Consider the following 19,045-nt stretch of genomic DNA (forward strand, 5'->3'; position numbering starts at 1 on the left):
CCCTCCCTCCCCCTCCCTTCCTCCCTTCCCCCCTCCCCCCCCTTCCTTCCCTCCTTCCTTTGGAGCCTAGATTTTTAACATGGGTTCTTTTTAAAAAAAAAAAAAAATTATTTATTTATTTTATTTATTTTTGGCTGTGCTGGGTATTCGTTGCTGCACGCAGGCTTTCTCTAGTTGCGGCGAGCGGGGCCTCCTCTTCGTTGCGGTGTGCGGGCTTCTCATTGCGGTGGCTTCTCTAGTTGCAGAGCACAGGCTCTAGGCACGCAGGCTTCAGTAGCTGTGGCACACACACACAGGCTCAGCAGTTGTGGCGCACGGGCTTAGTTGCTCTGCAGCATGTGGGATCTTCCCGGACCAGGGCTCAAACCCGTGTCCCCTGCACTGGCAGGCGGATTCTTAACCGCTGCGCCACCAGGGAAATCCTTAACATTGGTTTTTCATTCAGGAATGACACGGCAAGCAAGCAACACTGGCACTTTTATCCAGGACATTCGCCCAGGTGTTTCCCTGAAGATTCTCACTCCTTAGGTCTTAGGTGGGGCCCAGGCATTTGTATTTTGAAAAAGCACACGTGATCTGAGAGGCACCCCTGCTTTATAAAATGTTAGTGTGCATGTAGGTGCAATAATGTGTTTTAGTTAACTTGGGATGGAAGGAGTTGCTGCCTCTTTTACTTCTTAGGCCAGACGGGTGTGGTCAATGATTAGACATCATAATTACAAAAGCAATGCCTACTCTAGAAAATGTAGACAATACAGAAGATCAACAAGAAGCAAAGAAAATACCAACAATCTTCCCACCCAGACATGACTGCTGCTAACATTTTCATGAAAATCCTTTCACTTTTTTCTTGAAAACACACCACAAATGATCATACTCTTGTATGAACTGCTTTTTTCATTTAATATATCCTGATCATATTTTCAAGTTATTAACTAATCTTCCATGTTTTTTTAAAAAAATAAATTTATTTATTTTATTTATTTATTTTTGGCTGCATTGGATCTTTGTTGCTGCGCTTGGGCTTTCTCTAGTTGCGGCGAGCGGGGGCTACTCTTGGTTGCAGTGAGTGGGCTTCTCACCGCGATGGCTTCTCTTGTTGGGGAGCAGGGGCTCTAGGCACGTGGGCTTCAGTAGTTATGGCGTGTGGGCTCAGTAGTTGTGACACGTGGACTCTTGAGCGCAGGCTCAGTAGTTGTGGCACACGGGCTTCATTGCTCCGCGGCATGTGGGATCTTCCGGACCAGGGATCGAACCTGTTTCCCCTGCAGTGGCAGGCAGATTCTTAACCGCTGCGCCAGGGAAGCCCTTCCATGTTTTTTTAAACAGCTCAAGAGTATCTATTGGGGCTTCCCTGGTGGCGCAGTGGTTGAGAGTCCGCCTGCCGATGAAGGGGACATGGGTTCGTGCCCCGGTCCGGGAGGATCCCACGTGCCGCGGAGCGGCTGGGCCCGTGAGCCGTGGCCGCTGAGCCTGCGCGTCCGGAGCCTGTGCGCCGCAACGGGAGGGGCCACAACAGTGAGAGGCCCGCGTACCGCAAAAAAAAAAAAAAAAAAAAAAAAGAGTATCTATTGTACATGCTTTATATTATTTCAGTAATATCCTATTCCTGGTGCAGGGATTCACAGATGAGTGAACATGGATGTTGTTCTTTAGGAGTTGATTGTCTAGTACAAGAACACATGTGAAAAAGTATAACACAATTTAGGAATCACTATAAAGAATACCTTGTTTAAGGGGACTTCCCTGGCGGTCCAGTGGTTAAGACTCTGCCCTTCCAATGCAGGGGACGTGGGTTCAATCCCTGGTCGGGGAACTAGGATCCCACATGCTGCGAGTTGTGTCCCCCCCCCAAAAAAACCACCTTGTTTAACACTACAATCAAGTGAGCTTGGCAAATATTGGCTCATCCAAGATCCAGGTTTATTCTGTGTTACTTCCTGGTGGACCTGTATTTCATAATTAATAACCACTAATACTAACACCATTTACTGAATTTCAGTTACTTAGCAGGTACTGTGGCAGGCACTTTACATAAATTATCTAAGTTTACAAACATGACGCAAGATAAGTTTATTTTAAAAAATAAATTTTATTGAGACATAATTCACATCCATTGTAATTCACCCATTTAAGGTGTACAACTCAGTGGTTTGTAGTATATTCACAGGATTGTGCAACCATCACCACAATCAATTTGAGAACGCATTTACTACCCCACCGAGGACCTCTGTACCCACCCATCAGCAGCCTGTCTCCATTTCTTCACAACTCACCCAACCTGAGGCAACCACTTGTGCCTATATTCTGGACATTTCATATAAATGGGATCCTACAGTATGTGGTCTTTTGTGGCTGACATCTTTCACATAACACAATTTGAAGGTTCATCCATGTCATAGTAAGTATCAGTAGCCCATACTTTTAATGGCCAAATAATATTCAATTGGACGTATATAGCACATTTTATTTATCTATTCATCAGTGGATGGACATCTGAGTTGTTTCCACTTTAGGGCTATTATAAATAATGCTGCTGTGAACACTTGTGTCCAAGTTTCTGTGTGGTTGTGTGTTTTCACGTCTCTTGGATGGATCCCCAGGAAAGGAATTGCCGGGTCATACGTTAACTCTCTTCTTTTGAGGAACTGCCAGACTATTTTCTGAAGTGGCCACACCGTTCTACATTCCCATCAGCTGTCTAAGAATTCTGATTTGTTCACATCCTCGCCAACACTTGTCAGTATATGTCATTCTGATTATCGCCAAAGATAGGTTTTGTTATCCCTAATTTTCCAATGAAGGTACCCAGGGCCTAAGCAGTTGCCAGACCATAGACAGGTACCTGGTACCCTCAGACCCCAGAGCTCGTCTGCCTGCAACCCACACCTCTCTGACTCAACTTATCTTGTAATAATGGAAAGAGGAAAGCATGGAAATTCATTTTTTTCTCAGATAGTTCAGTATTTTTTTTTCCTGAATTAGTTGGCAATTGAATATTTTGTATGATGGATTTTTGTAAATGACTGGTATTCCTTCTATTAAATGTATATGTCTGATTTAATTCTACTACCTCTTACAACAAGATTTATGTCCAGGTTTGTATAGAGTACAGGTGATAAGTGTGGTAAAGCAATCGCGGAAATGTCCCTCAATTTTAGAGTTTCCTAACTGTAAAATGGGAATTCTTAGTCAGAAAAAAGTGGATAAACAGACAGAAACTCAGGTGGGGATGTTTGTTCTGGGGCTCACGTCATGACAGCTCTTCAGATTTATCTTTACATCTTTAAACGTTTACGTGCAGACACATTAGCCCAGCCCCAGACCAAGTAAGTTGGAACCTTCACCATTGGCTCTGGGGTGTCTGCATTTCCAGAAGCTCTCAGGGTGATTCTGAGGCTCAGCTAAGGTTGAGAACCAGTGGTTTATATGAACAAAATGATTTGCAGAACTGTGATGTTTTTGAGAAAAGTGACTGGCGGGCCTGGTTGGGAACATCCGGTGTGAATGTTCTCTGTGTTTCTGTTGCCGAGGGTGGGAAGGGTACCTGGGGTGGGGGGTATCAGGGTGGCTTTGGCAGCTGGGAGAGGGCAGCTTGGGTAAAGTGGAAAGGGCATTGAGTAAAGCAGCATCTGTTTTCAAGTCATGGTGAAGCTCCCTGATAAAGAAATGGTATTCATGTGCTGTCACTTCATGCCTCCCCCAACTTGTTATTTTTTTCTTTTTTTTCGTATTTTGCAACAGAACACAGCCATGGTTTCATGTCTTCTAGCTTTGCGTGCATCACATAGTGTATAGGCCAGGCCAGAAGCAGTCTCCTTTTTGTTTACCTACACCCTGTAATTTTGTGCACAGAACAGAACTTGGAGCACACCTAGCGTGACTCTATCATTACGAATGTGAAAAAACCAAGGCCTGGAACACTAAGCTTCTGGGTCTCACATAGCAAGGCAAGGACTAGAAACGGCCGTCCTTGGCTAGAGGCTATTCCGTCTCCACCATAGTTTGTGGCCAGCCCACTGCTATATATGCAGTCCCTTTCAACCCATTTTCTCTTTTTATTACATGAAGCTTTGGCAAACAAGGCTTCCATCATTCAGAGGTTTTTCAAAAATTCTCTTTTTAGTTTGTTTCTGATATTTAAGAATGGCCCTGGGGTCATTTTTCTGATACCCTTCATTATCCCTCCCCCCGCCCCCAGTTTTATTGAGCTATAAGTAACATATAACATTGTATTAGTTTAAGTTGTACCCCACTTGTTATCGTGAAAAATTTCAAATCTAGAGAAAAGTTGAACGAATAACACAATGAACGTCAGTATTCTTTTTATCTAGACTGAGCAATTGTTAACATTTTGGCACGTTACCTTTCTTTTCTTTTTTTTTGTAATTAATTTTTATTGGAGTAGAGTTGATGTACAATGTTGTGTTACTTTCTGCTGTACAGCAAAGTGGATCAGTTATACATATACATCTATCCACTCTTTTTTAGATTCTTTTCCCATATAGGTCATGACAGAGTAGTGAGCAGAGTTCCCTGTGCTGTCTCTGAATCTCTCTTTTCTAAACCATTTGAAAGTAAGATGCAGACATCATGACACTTACATTTTAGTAACTCCTAAAAATAAGCATGATTTTCCACATAACCATAATACCGTCATCCCACTAAAGAATCTAACATTGATACAATATTATGATGGCGTATACAGTCTATATTCATTTCCCCCAATTTTCCAGTTAATGCTCTTCATGGCTTAAAAAAAAAAAGTCCAGGATGTAACTGAAGTTTAGGCATTGCATCTGGTTGCCATGCCTTTAGTCTCCTTTAATCAAGAACACCCCTCGCCTGCCTTTATTTTGGACTTCGGATATTGACATTTTTGAAAAATCCAGATCAGTTATTCTGCAGAATATGCCTCGATCTGGCTGCGGCCAGGTCCTCGTGGGTACAGTCAGGGGGACAGTTGACATCCTACACGGGTGATGTGGGCCCTCTCTGAGCAAGACATCAGGTGATGTCAGTGCAAGACCTGGTCACCTGGCCCAGAGGTGCCCACCAGACTTCTTCGCTGGCCAGGTAGCGGTCTCCTTTGTAACTGATAAGTAATCTGTTGGATGATTCGTAGAGTTTGTGTGATTATCCTTTCTTCCAGGGACCTTTCACCCCATGGCTTTAGCATCTAAGCTGATCCTTGCCCGAGTCAATTGTTCCAGCGATGGTTTTCCAGTAGATCTACATTTATTTGTTGGTGGCCTGTGACTGTATAACCAAGTAAAGATAATTCAGGAATTATCTGAACCTGTGACTGTTACCTTATTTGGAAAAGGGGTCTTTGCTGATATAATTAAGTTAAGGGCCTTGAGATGAGGAGATTATTCAGGTGGGCCTGAAATCCAATGACCAGTGTCCTTGGCAGAGGGAGATTTGAGACAGAGGAGAAGACACAGAGGAAGAGGTAGTGCGGCCACCAAGGAAGAAGAATTTTGTCACCTCCGTAGTTCCTCACCTACTCGGCTCGTGTGTTTCCTAAAGCAGGGGCCGGCGACTGCAGCTCCAGGGTCGGATCCACTATCACCTGTTTTTCTGGAGCCTGCGAACTAAAAGTGGTGTTTACCTTTTTAAACGGTTGGAAAAAATTAAAAGAAGAATTCGTGACATGTGCAAATGAGACACACCTCCCATCTCTGCGTCCAGACAAAGCTTTATTGGAGGACAGCCACACGCACATGTACACGTTGTCTCCGGCTGCTTTCCTGTAACACTGCAGACTCGACTCGTTGCAGGGAGCCCGTTTGGACAGCCAAGTCTAGAATATTCACTCTCTGGCTCTTTACAGAAAAAGTCTGCCCACCCCTGTCCTCCAGGATGGACAGAAGTTGCGTGGTCACTGATAAGCCTCTCTGCTTCCTGATCCTCTACTATTCATGTGCGTATTTGACTCCACTTCACGCAAACCTTTATTTATTCGACAAATATTTATTGAGCATCTACTTCTTCCACCAAATAGGTCAAGGGGCTCAGCCCTGACTGTCCCCCTAAGCTGGTGGAGGGGTGTCCAGAGCGCTGGGGACAAGGGGCCCCAGTGGCTGAACAGTCCCCTCAGCCCCACACCTCTCTGTCAAGGGGGCATGTGGTCGCTGTCTATAGGAAGAAGGCTCGGGCATCCATGGGGTTGACCCTACACCTTGGGCGGGATCGGCCCTGAAGCAGGTGGGCAGGCTCTGCTCCTGAGATGAGGATTTTCTAATCCTTCTCAGTTTGGGCTCACCTGTCACCTGGCGAGGCTCAGACGCCCTGCTCTCCGCTTGTGCCTCTCTGTCTCCACCTGGGGTTGTAAATACATCTGAAAGAGCCGCAGAGGCCCCTTTTTCCTCTTCCGCCACGGTTTCCATTTCCTGTCCCCTGTCCCAGCTGTTAAAGCTACATTAGCTAAGGAGGAGCTTGGAGGAACAAGAAATAATGGCAGTCAGCTAGGTGCCCAGGACAAGCATCCTCATGAGGTGCTTTTACAGGCACTGCCGTTTTTAATCTTTTCATTAAAATCTTTTCTTTAAATGGTAGGTACTTTTATTGTTCTCCTATTTTACAGATGACAAAACTGAGGCTCAGAGAGGTGAAGGAATTGGCCCAAGGGAACATGACTGGGAAGCAGGGAGCCTGGAATTTGAACGCAGGCGGTTTGATCTCGTGAGGACAGGCCGAGCATGTGGGCATATCCTGTGACCTGAAAGCTGTGTGGGTAGAAACTGTGGCCTTTTTTCTGTAATGGCATTTTTGGCCACGCCCTCAGGTACATGCCGAGGAGAAAACTGGTCGCTTAGGCTGACCATCATCTACCAAAGGGACTTGAAAGTCCTAACAGGCCAGAAAATGGATGAAGGACGGAAGGACGGACAGACGTGCTTTCTGCTGGGGTGGGGTTGTCATCACTTTGTAAAGTTAAAACATCGCGACAACCCAGGATGTTTCTCGACTCGAGCCCTGATTGTCCAGAATATCAGGGACCATACCTTTAGCAGAACTGACCAGCCCAGCAATGCCCGAGGTGTCTATGGAATGTTAATCACATTTCCAGAAAAGGGGGAGTGGTCAGATAAGGATGGGGAATGTGGAGGCCGGCTAAGCCAGGCAGGATTCTTGACAGAGACTCCCGTGGCCCTCGGGCAGGGACAGGGGATGCTGTCCCCTGTCACTGCCCACCTCAGGGGACAGGACAGGTGCTCCTGGGTAATGCTACCTCGGGCCTCGTTCTTTCCATTTTCGTTTAAGCCCCAAACAGGGAGGAGAGATAAATGGGGAATTTGGGATTAACAGATCCAGCACAGGGAACTACAGTCAATATCTTGCAATAACATCACGGAAGAGAATCTGAAAAAGGGTATATATATAAAACTGAATCACTTTGCGGTACACCTGAAGCATTGTCCATCAACTCTACTTCAGTTAAAACAAACAAACTAACTAATATAGGCCAGCCCTAGAAGGTTTTAGAAGAAAAATTAAATATTCTTTAATTTTTAAGAATTGGTAAAAGAAGATAATTTTATTTATTTATTTATTTATTGAAGTACAGTTGATTGACAATGTTAATTTCTGCTGTACAGCAAAGTGACTCAGTTCTACACATATATACACTCTTCTTTAATAATTTGGTTTTTTGAGTTTTTATTTTTATCTATTTATGTTTATTCTTTTAATTTTTATTAATAATTTGTTTTTTAAGATTAAATAAAATTATAGTATTCAGAAAAGAAGAACAACAAAAAGAAGTCCCAAACACTTGAGTGACTATAGAAAAGTCTGCGTCTTGGGTCCGTTCGCTGCTATTTCTAGGCTGGACCACATTTCATTCATACAACGTTTCCTGGCTCTGTAAACACTTTGTTAGGAAAGTTCTGTAGAAATTAATAATCAGACACGATATTAATAATACAGAATTAGCTTGGAGTTTCCCGAGAATTTTTCGGTTACAGTTACAGTGATGTCTCAGTAAAAATCAAAGGAAACTGGATCATATAAACCTTTCTCAAGTGTCAATGTTTTCTGTATTTTAGTTTGTCCAATCCTCTACGTCGTGCTCAAAATATCAGGACCCCAGAATATAAAGCATGCTTTGGTTCGAATGATAGATGCAAAATACACATTTGTGCAGCTCCGATGTGGGAATTGCAGCACCCGCACTGTAGCACGCTCAACATGGGAATATGTGGAATTTTCTTGTCGTTTTCAGGAAATAAGGTGTCATTGTTAGGACGGTTTCCTGTGGTAAAAAAATTCTCTAATTTGGTTTTAAAAGAGCAGCCTTAGCTGTTGTTTTTGACTCAGAAATCCATAGGAAATCTAAAATTGTATCTTTTTTTTTTTCTTTTTATGTGTGTGCTTGTGTGTGTGTGGAAGAATTTTCCGTATTTTCCACAGACAAGAAATGAGCAGGTTCTCTTCCTGGTAGCGAACAATGCGATGATGTTTGCATTTTCTACACGCACGTGTGCAGACGCCCTGGCGTTAAAAGGAGGGAAACTCTGTGTTGATTTGGGTGACGGGTTACAGGTACAGAAACCATCCTTCTTATTCTGTGAGTCCCAGTCCTGAGAGCTGGTCAGCCCCGCAGCCTTAAGGTTAGGATCTGTGGCCGTCCAACGGTTTTTTAACTTGAAGCTTCTCTGGCTTGGACCTCAGGACAAGCTTGCACTTAAAAACAGAGCTAACCATTTCTGGTTTGCTCGAGCCATGCTTTATTCTTTTAAGGAAGAGGTAGTCTGTCCTTAGTTTCTTTACATAAAGTGCCAGGAAAAGAAATACTTCGCAAAAGTCTTTGCAGTGTCATTAGAGAAGTTAAATACTGAAGACTCAAAACCTAATCAGAGCGTTCTTAAAAAAAGAAAAAAAAAAAAAGGCCAACGGGGAGGAAGCACTGCTGCTAGTGGGACGGGCAGTGAGGGACTGCCGCTCTGGGGGAGGGGAGGCTGATGCTTTTTGCGGGGCGGGGTGGGGGGGGGGAGGGGACGGGGCGGGGAGTTGATACCAAGGCTCTCTCAGAGCTGTGGGCACCAGACCAGGTTTTCAGGACCTCACAACCCCGTGGTCTTCTCTTCCCTTTTTTTTTTTTTTAATTGTGGTACAGTATATATGACACGATTCACCAATTTAACCGTTTTACAGTGTTCCAATTCAGTGGCATCTAGCACGTTCACCATGTCGTGCGACTGTCACCATGATCTAATTCCAGAGCATTTCCACCCCGGCAGGAGACCCGCCCCGTTGTCCTTCCGCATCTCTCCCTGCCCCGCGCCCGCCTTCCATCTATGGATTCGGATTCGCCTCTTCTGGGCATTTCCCACAAGCGGAGTCATGCAATACGTGGCTTTTGATCTGGCTTCTTTCACATAGCATGTGTTTCCTAGGTTCATCCCTGTTGTAATGTGTGTCAGTACTTCATGCCTTTTTATGGCTGAATAATATTCAATTGTATGGCTGGACCACATTTCATTCATCCATTCACCCGCTGAGGACATCTGGGTTGTTTGCACCTTTTGTCTGTTGTAAATAATGCTGCTATGAACATCCATGTGCAAGTTATTATTTGAAAGCCTGTTTTTAATTCTTTCAGGTACACACCTAGAAGTGGAATTGCTGGATCATGTGGTAGTTCTATGTTTAACTTATTGAGAAACCACCAAACCGTCTTTTCTCTTGCCTTTTAATAGCCTATTTTTTTAAAAAAATTTATTTATTTATTTGGTTGCGCTGGGTCTTAGTTGTGGCAAGCGGGCTCCTTAGTTGCGGCTCAGCGGCTCCTTTCTTGCGGCACGTGGGCTCCCTAGTTGTGGCATGTGAACTCTTAGTTGCGGCATGCATGTGGGATCTAGTTCCCTGACCAGGGATCGAACCTGGGACCCCTGCATTGGGAGCGCGGAGTCTTAACCGCTGGGCCACCAGGGAAGTCCTTCTCTTGCTTTCTAAATGGCCCTCTTAAAAGAAAAATTTACCACACAATTGATATTACAAAATAAATTATGGGATGTGTTAAAGAATGGTTATATTTCTAGACTGAATATTAAACGTCTAAGGTTTCTTTGGGGCCAAAATGCACTCAGAATAGTTTGCTAAATGAACAAGCAAACACAAACCACTTATATTTATTTACTTCCTGCCAGAGTTGGCTTTTTCCTACAATATTCAGCCTTTTGCAAAATCCAGCATCTCTTAAGAGGATGGTTATAAATCGATTATACTGTCACTGTCCGCTTTGGTTTTATACTTTTTGGGTCAGATGGCGGCCCTCTAATCTCTTTCGTGATTTGGGTGGATACAGAGTAATCCCAGGGCAGATCCGAGTTACTGCTCACCTTCCATTTGACGTTGACTTCTGCTTAAATGTCACGGTTCCCCAGGGCAGGTAGATGGGAAATAACATGATTACAGATAATACTGACGATCTCCCAACATCACATTGGCTGGCGACTTCCTGGTGGCAGTGGACATAGCGAAGATTGGGGCGTTTGCCTGCCTGGGACACAGTGAGCTCACAGGAGGGGACTGGCCCATTCCTGTAGGGGCAGCTCTCACCCCCCAACTCCTCCCTGGTCCAGCCTCTCCAGCTCCCTGGATTTTGGGAAATAGTTCGAGGGCGCTTCTCCTCGAGGGGTCTGCTCTCACCCAAAGCACTCAATAATCAATATGGCGCAGGCATCGGCCAGTCGGCACAGAGGATGTGGGCCATGGAAGGATGCAGAAGGTTCTGGAAGCCCCCCAGGGCTCAGACTCCATGCAGTAGCTGCTGGAACATGGGCTGGTCTCAGGGTCCTGGGGTTCAGATGGAGAGGAGTGGCCCTGGGAGGGAGTGTTAGGGTATTGACTATTTATCAACTGACATACAAGTATTTTAATATTTTAACAGCTAGCATGGCTGTCCTGCCAGGCTTGGAGGATTTATCACTAGAAACTATGCTAATACTCCCCCTCCCCAACCATCCTTCACCAGGAATCTTCAGGACCACGAGTCTGCTGTCTTACCTGCTGTCTTTCCACAGGAAGTAGTTACCCGTTTTCCTACTGGGGAGGGTGTTATTTTGCCTACTTACCTGAGGCTCTGACTGTGAAGCGATGCCCATCCTACCCAGATCAGTCTAGGAGGGTCACTCCATGACTAGTGATTCCTCGTACTTGCAGGAATTCCCTACTCCATGTTTTATCGCAGCCTTTTTTTTTAAAAATTAATTAATTTATTTATATTTTTGGCTGCATTGGGTATTCATTGCTGCACGCGGGCTTTCTCTAGTTGTGGCGAGCGGGGGCTACTCTTCGTTGCGGAGCACGGGCTTCTCACTGCGGTGGCTTCTCTTGTTGTGGAGCACAGGCTCTAGGAGTGCAGACTTCGGTAGCTGTGGCTCGTGGGCTCAGTAGTTGTGGCACGCGGGCTTAGTTGATCCGCGGCATGTGGGATCTTCCTGGACCAGGGCTCGAACCCGTGTCCCCTGCATTGGCAGGCAGATTCCTAACCACTGCGCCACCAGGGACGCCCCCCAGCTTCTTTTTTATTTACAATGTCTTTTCGTACCTTCCTCCCTGCACATAGGAACATGTGTTCTCCCAAAATATGCCCTGTCAGTCATCATCTCCATCTCACCATTGCCTCCATGTCATCGTTGGTTAAAATCCTTTCATACTGGCTGAGTATTCTTTCAGGGTCACAGGCTGTCCGTTTTTGGAAGCTGGGGAGAGGGTGGGTGACCCGAGCTGTGCAGTCAGCCTTTTTCAGGGTTGATGTGGACCCCTGGAGAGGGACTCTGGGACCATCGACTCCAAGGCTGCCTGGCCATTCATTCCAGGACTTGGAAAAACCTATCTGAGAACAACTTCCCACAGGAGGTGAAGGGTGGGAAGATGTGCCCTGGAGGCACCAGCTGAGCCCTGGCCTCAGCCGTGGTCTTCTCCGCCACTGGGGACGGTCAAGTCTCTTTTTTGCTTCAATTGTTTTGAATTAGATTTTTGTCACTGACGAGAAGGAGGTGGCATGTCTTTCAAGGCACAGGTCACGCACCAGCTCAGCTCATCACCTGCCTCCTTCCCCCCTGGCTCTTTGTTTGCACTGGCACTGTGATGGGCTGTGCAGTTTGTGGACGAGCTTCATCCTGCAAGAGTCAGGGACCCTGCAGGCCGAATCCTGGAGGGTCAAGGCCAGGCTGCATGGGTGGTGAGGCTCTGAGTACCGCTCGTTCTTTGGTGACATTGGGCAGGGGAGTGGGGCGGGCTGGTGGGCGAGGGGTAGGGTGCTGGGCTCAGGCGGCTCCAGAGGGCTCCAGAAAGCTCCAGAAGAAAAAAAACTCTGCCCCACGTGGCTGAGAGCATTTGCATTTAGAGACAAAGGGGAGCCAGGGGAGAGGAAGGGACCAGCAAGAGGGCTGGCGTGAGGAGGGTGGAGACTTACTCAGAGACACAAATGGGAGAAGAGAGAATGGATTAAGATATGGTGACATTTTAACACGGAGAGGAAGGAATACACACATCATGATTTTAATCTCTGCAAAGCAGCAAATCATCAATTTACCAGATGTGTTTTAATTTAAGACTATTTTCCTTAAAACTGCCTTGAGGGTCGAACAGCCACGTCTTCATTTTCCCTCTAAGAGGAGGTCGCCTCTCACCAACTCCTAAGGGGTTTCCTTGCCCGTGTTCTCTTCCCACCCCAACTGACGCTCTGTCTGGTGTCTAGGACCCGAAAATGCCAATCCTACCTTGTCACCTCTTTTCTTGTTCCCCTGCACAAGCTTCCCAGAGGTTCCAGAGTGAAATCTCCAGTCCTCAGCTTGGCACACAAGGCCTTATGTTCTGTCCCAGCCCAGTACCTAGGGGGCTTCGTGATAGGTAGGCCCCGCCCACCTGTCCAGACCATCTTCCACCACTGCTCACCTGCCCTCCCCCTCTCACCCCTCATCCCTACCTCACACTTCATACCTGCGCAGCACTGATATTTGGTATTTGGTATTACTTGGTATTTTCTGCCAAAACTTGTGCTCTTCTTTCTCTCTAAATCTTTCTACATATTTTGTTTGCTTTGTTTTGGCTGCGTGGCATGCGGGATCTTAGTTCCCCGACCAGGGATCAAACCCGCAACCCCTGCAGTGGAAGCACAGAGTCCTAACCACTGGACCGCCAGAGAAGCCCTCAATCTTTTAATATATTGTTCCCGTTTAATTCAATGACACTGATTGAGCAGGAAGGAGGGGTCAGCTCCTGCCCTTCTTCTCTGGGGAGATTTTCTGGGACACTTTAGAGAGAGCTAAGAAGCATTGATTACATAGTAAGGATCAGATATGAATAAAACTTAATTTTTTAAAAGATTTTTTTGATGTGGACCTTTTTTAAAAATAAATTTATTTATTTATTTGTTTATTGTTTGGCTGCATTGGGTCTTCGTTGCTGTGCGCGGGCTTTCTCTAGTTGTGGTGAGCGGGGGCTACTCTTCGTTGCGGTGTGTGGGCTTCTCATTGCGGTGGCTTCTCTTGTTGTGGAGCACAGGCTCTAGGTGCGCGGACTTCAGTAGTTGTGGCACGTGGGTTCAGTAGTTGTGGCTCGTGGGCTCTAGAGCGCGGGCTCAGTAGTTGTGGCGCACGGGCTTAGTTGCTCCGCAGCATGTGGGATCTTCCCGGACCAGGGCTCGAACCCGTGTCCCCTGCATGGGCAGGCGGATTCTTAACCACTGTGCCACCAGGGAAGCCGCAATGTGGACAATTTTTAAAGTCTTTATTGAAGTTGTTACAATATTGCTTCTGTTTTATGATTTTTTTTTGGGCCACAAGGCATGTGGGATCTTAGCTCCCCGACCAGGGATCGAACCCGCACCCCCTGCACTGGAAGGGCAGAGTCTTAACCACTGGACCGCCAGAGAAGTCCCAAATATAACTTAATTTACAAGTGCAAATTGACCTCTGCATTTTTCCCACAATAGGAACTCAGAATGTGAGCTAACTCTCATCTGGTGGTCAGCTCTACAGCATTTTGCATACTCTTTTTTACAGATTGGGCCTTGCTGTATCCATATGCATTATTGTATAGGATTATATGTATCCGAATAGTGTTTTGTGTGTTATGGACCATGCATGGGACTTTCCAGGGAGTAATTTTGAGTATATGTCAGTTTCACCTTCTCGCTGACTTTAGACCTTACACCTTCTTCAGATTAAGTTAAGGGATGAGGTGAAATTGCGTATATCATACTTGAAAACTCTTGAGAAGGCGCTGGGTTGGAGGGTGACGTCCAAGTCCAACAATGACACCTTTTGCTCCAGAGTTTGAGTTGAACCTGGGAGGAAGCCGTGGCTTGCATTCGGAGCCAGGAGTGTCTGGAAACAGGAGACTCACTGTTCAGAGACATTTAGGGAAAGAGATGCCGAGGGAACCAGAGTCACGGGTGCTTGTTTGTGGAACGGCTTGGGCTATTTCTACTGTTTTCTCTTTTCTTGGCCACGCCTTGGGCCTTACATGATCTTAGTTCCCCAACCAGGGATTGAGCCCGGAGCCCCGGCAGCGAAAGCGCCGAGTCCTAACCACTGGACCATCAGGGAAGTCCCCTATATTGTTTTCCTTTCCTCTTATAAAAAGGACTGGCAGAAGAATATAGTCTGGGGCTGTGTCTGAGGGATGGCAGTTCATAGGTCAAGGGGAATGTGTGTCCAGAGTGAGAGCCGGAGGCCTAAGCGTGCCCAGGTGGACACGGCTGCTTATGGGTCAGGAGGAGGAGGGTCCGGGAGGGAATCTGAAAGGGGCCAAGCCAAGGAAAATAGTGTCAGGGAAAAGAGAGTGGTGCAAAGGGCCCGATACCGTAGACAGAGGCCTCCCCGTCGAAATGAAGTCGGGTGAGGCTGGAGGGCATCCTCCGAGTTACCTTCTCCAGAGTGGACTTCTGCCAGCATGAACTGCAGGTAGAGGCCAGACTGCAGGGTGGGGACCTGGGGAGGCGAGACTCACTTTTTCAATAATGTAGAGAGTTGGGAGAATGTGGAAGGTTGCTAGAAGGAGAGTGAGGGCTAAGAGAACGCTTTATTATTTAATTAAAAAAAATTTTTTTTTGGAGTGTAGTTGATTTACAATGTTGTGTTAGTTTCAGGGGTACAGCACAGTGATTCAGTTATACCTATAAGTATAGTCATTCTTTTTCAGATTCTTTTCTCATAGAGGTTATCACAGAATACTGAGTAGAGTTCCCTGTGCTAGACAGTAGGTCCTTGTTGGTGATCTATCTTATATATAGTAGTGTGTGTATGAAAAGAATGCTTTGAAACTAAACAGAAGGAGAATTCTGCAGCCCGTGTTTAAGCTGGAGAGGCGGCTGAGAAGGAGAGACTAGAAACAGAAGTGCCTGGTGAGGGGATGCTTCATGGAACAAGGTCCCGGGGGATTCAGGAGGGGATGATCTGAAGGCCAGATCCAGGATCTCACCGTGGACACTGGAGGGGCAGGCGGAAGCCAGTGAGCTTCCTGCAAGCCCGTAGTGTGTCTTCCACGTGTCCTCACCGTGCAGCGGTGCCTGGCCCACAGAGGGTGAGGTCTTGGGGGGCAGCTGGGGAGATGCAGGCAGAGCCCCGAGAGCTGAGGGTTCTGGCTCTGTCTGTGTTCATAGGCAAGGAGGCAAGACCATGTACTGAAGATGCAGGAGGTAGGGGTGGGGGCTTGGAGAGGGAGCTGCAGGTGGGGTGGCAGGGGAACCACTGAGGGAGGCGGGAGAGGAGGATGGAGAAGCAGCCGCGCTGCGCGGAAGGCCCTCCGAGGTTGGGGACCAGGAAGGCGGAGCCTACATCCACGGGATGGGGGTGCAGGGGCGCGTCTCCTCCAGGTGCGGCTGCCAGGGTGGGAAGACTTGGCCACCCAGGGTGAGGGATCCAGGTGGCAAGAGGGTGGGGCTCCTCTCAGTTTCCAGCATTGGCTTTCCAGTCGCCCATGCGAAAGCTCAGCTCCTGCCCGGTCCTTAGACAAGGAGGGCAGAGGGCAGCCCTCTGGCCTCACCCCCAGGGGATGTTGCACCCTGCAGGTAGTGACCGTGTGCTAACCCTGGCAGGCAAACATTGAGCTCATAATAATAATAAAGTAAGAAAATCAGCACGATCGCTATTTTGTTGATCTATTCTGTAAAACACACTGTACTAATTTCATGTAAAAAATACTACTTCTGTAGGAGTTCCATAGAATCGGTCTCTTTTCTTCTTCTTCTTCTTCTTTTTGGCTGAGCCATGCGGCTTGCGGGATCTTAGTTCCCCAGCCAGGGCCTGAACCCGTGCCCTCGGCAGTGAAAGCTCGGAGTCGTAACTACTGCACCGCCAGGGAATTCCCCAGCTGGTCTCACTAATTGTAGTTGTTACACTCGTGTTTGAAGATTCTAGGATAATGCCGGCTCTTTGCGGGTCGTTATCCCTAGAGATTTGCTGTTCCTTTAACGGACTTCGAGCATCCCTGAGCAACAGCTCTGGAGACAGGTCCTCTGGATTTGAATACTGACCTCACTCTCGGTGCCTGACGTGCCTGGACCAGTTACCGCGCCTCCGAGTCCACACCGCAGGATGAGGCTAAATTACGAGGTTAAGTGAACTAACGCGTGTGACGTGACGGCACCACCCCTCGCACCTGGTCAGCTCTCCAAGGTGAGCATCCGCTAACAACAAATATTCGCCTACTACGTACCATGCAGTTTAGATACATTGCCTGATTTCATACAGTGGACTAGACATTCCCTTCATTTTGTCGTCGAGGAAGCTGTGGCTCAGAGAGGACAGAGTTTGCCTTGTTGGCCGAGGGAGGGGCACAAGGGTTTATGCTCGCGGTTGCCTGGCTTGACCCAATGCGCCTGGCTGCCTGGTCTGTACCATCGCTGTGTCCCCAGAGCCCAGGACGCTGCCTGGCGCATAGGCTGAGGGTGTGAATGCTAGTCGCCTGACCCTGCCGGCTCCTTTGTTTGCTGGGCGCTGCAGTATTTGGCTTGCGTGGTACCACACCCCTCTCGTCAGCACGAACCTTCTTGTTGTTAAGCCTTTGTTTGTGTGTTGCCAATCCCCAGCCCCGGGGCTGGATGGATGTATTCACATATGCAGCAACGGAGCTCCGGCCTGTTAGAATCCAGGTAGCGCTTTCCAGAAAGATTGCTCTGAACATCCGAGGATGAAGCGTCCTGACTTTCTTCGCTTTTAAAGATTCAGGTACCAAATGCACCCTTGGCTGGCTGATCCTTCTTCTGTTGAAGTCGAGTTGATTTACAACGTTGTGTAAGTTTCTGGTGTACAGCAAAGTGATTCACTTATACACGTACCTACATTCTTTTTCATATTCTTTGCCATTACGGTTTATCCCAGGATATTCAATATAGTTCCCTGTGCTCTACAGTAGGACCTTGTTGTCCATCCATGCTATAGGTAGTAGTTTGCATCTGCTGACCCCAGACTCCCAGCCCACCCCTCCTCCAACCTCCCTCCTCCTCGGCAACCACAAGTCTGTTCTCTATGTCTCTGAGTCTGTTTCTGCTTTGCTCCTTCTTAACTAAGATCAAATGTATGAAAGTGTTTTCACGTTAGCAGCTCACCTGGAAGTGAACGTGCGGCCCGCTTCCAGGACTGTTGCTACTTTCGTTTTTGGAGGCTCGTGGCTCAGAGGACAGAGCACAGGATGTGGGTTTGAGACCCTGAGCTTCCCGGGCCTCTGCTTCCTCACTTATAAAGCTGGAGCGATGCTCTCCCCAGGGTCAGGAGAGACGACCCGTCATAAGGGCATTATCATTGCAGAGGACCATGAAAATAAAAGGGGGCATCTGGAGAGTTTATTAGCAAAAAACAGGGGTTGGAGCAGAGCCCAAGGTGCCAGTTCTAACACAGAGTTTCAAAAGAATATGCCCGAGATTCTGCTTTTGTTATCACTGAGTGATGAGCTTACGGGTAATTTCATTTCCTCGGTTTTGCCAATCTGCATTTCCTAGTTCTGCTGTTCTGAACTTTTTTTTTTTTAACTTAGTTGAGTCAGAAAAAACAAGTCATTCAAGATATCCAAGAAGAAGGTTGTACTTACACTTTGATATTTAGTTGATACTTGAGGATCATTACTGTAAATATCTGATCCTATGCAATAGATGTAGCTAGGTGATGGTATAACTAATATAAAATAACAGGATGGTTTCCATTGTTTTTTTTTTTTTTTTTTACGGGTTGTGGTTTTCCTGCCACAGTCTGATGGGTGGTTTGGCGCCTCATCCGGCCTGGCTTCTAGTGTGTGGCTTGTTCATCGGGCCTGTGAGAAACTAAGGTCCCCTGGGCTCTACCCGCTCGACTCCCAAGTTTGTATCCACTTGATTATAGTGAAACAGTTTTGCAAGTTCACTGTAAGCATGGATGATACACAGGACTACAACAGAGTCACCGAAATTCCACGTCATCTGTGACCTTTTGGTCTTCACATTTCTGGGAAATTCTTCCTGTTCTCCCGAACCTGGCCTTCCCAATTTATTTTTCAAAAGATGTCACTGTGAAATTGTTGGAGAATAGTGCACGCTCGTTGTTATTTCCGCCTCTTTTAAATTGCTCGTTCTTCAAAGTCGCCTCGTTCCAATACGACATTGCTCCTGCCTTTGGGATGGTCCAGCTACTCTTCAAATTCCGTGGGTCTGGGTCACCTGGCAGTTGAGGTCGAGAAGGATGAGCCCCGGCCGAGGTCCCCTGGGGTCCCAGGCTCGGCCGACATTCTCTCTGCTCACCCCACGTTGGCCACGAATGTTTCTATTGAACTCAATGGTCTTGAGATGTGTTTGTCCATGTACTCCTCTAAAAATAATTTTGAAAAATTGTGTTCTCTCTTGCATAATTCCTAGTGAACATTTAACATTTTTCATCAGAAGTTTAAATACTAAATTTTGAAAACGTGTAATAAATGTTACATCCCTTGTTTAAGGATTCTCAACCAGAGACCGTTTTGCCTCCCAGGGAAGCATTTGGGCAACATCTGGAGGCATTTGTGGTGGTCACATCTCTGTGTGTGTGTGTGCGCGCGTGTGCGCACGCGTGTGTGTGCG

Source organism: Physeter macrocephalus, chromosome 4, assembly GCF_002837175.3.
Source record: "Physeter macrocephalus isolate SW-GA chromosome 4, ASM283717v5, whole genome shotgun sequence".
NCBI classification, from domain to species: domain Eukaryota; kingdom Metazoa; phylum Chordata; class Mammalia; order Artiodactyla; family Physeteridae; genus Physeter; species Physeter macrocephalus.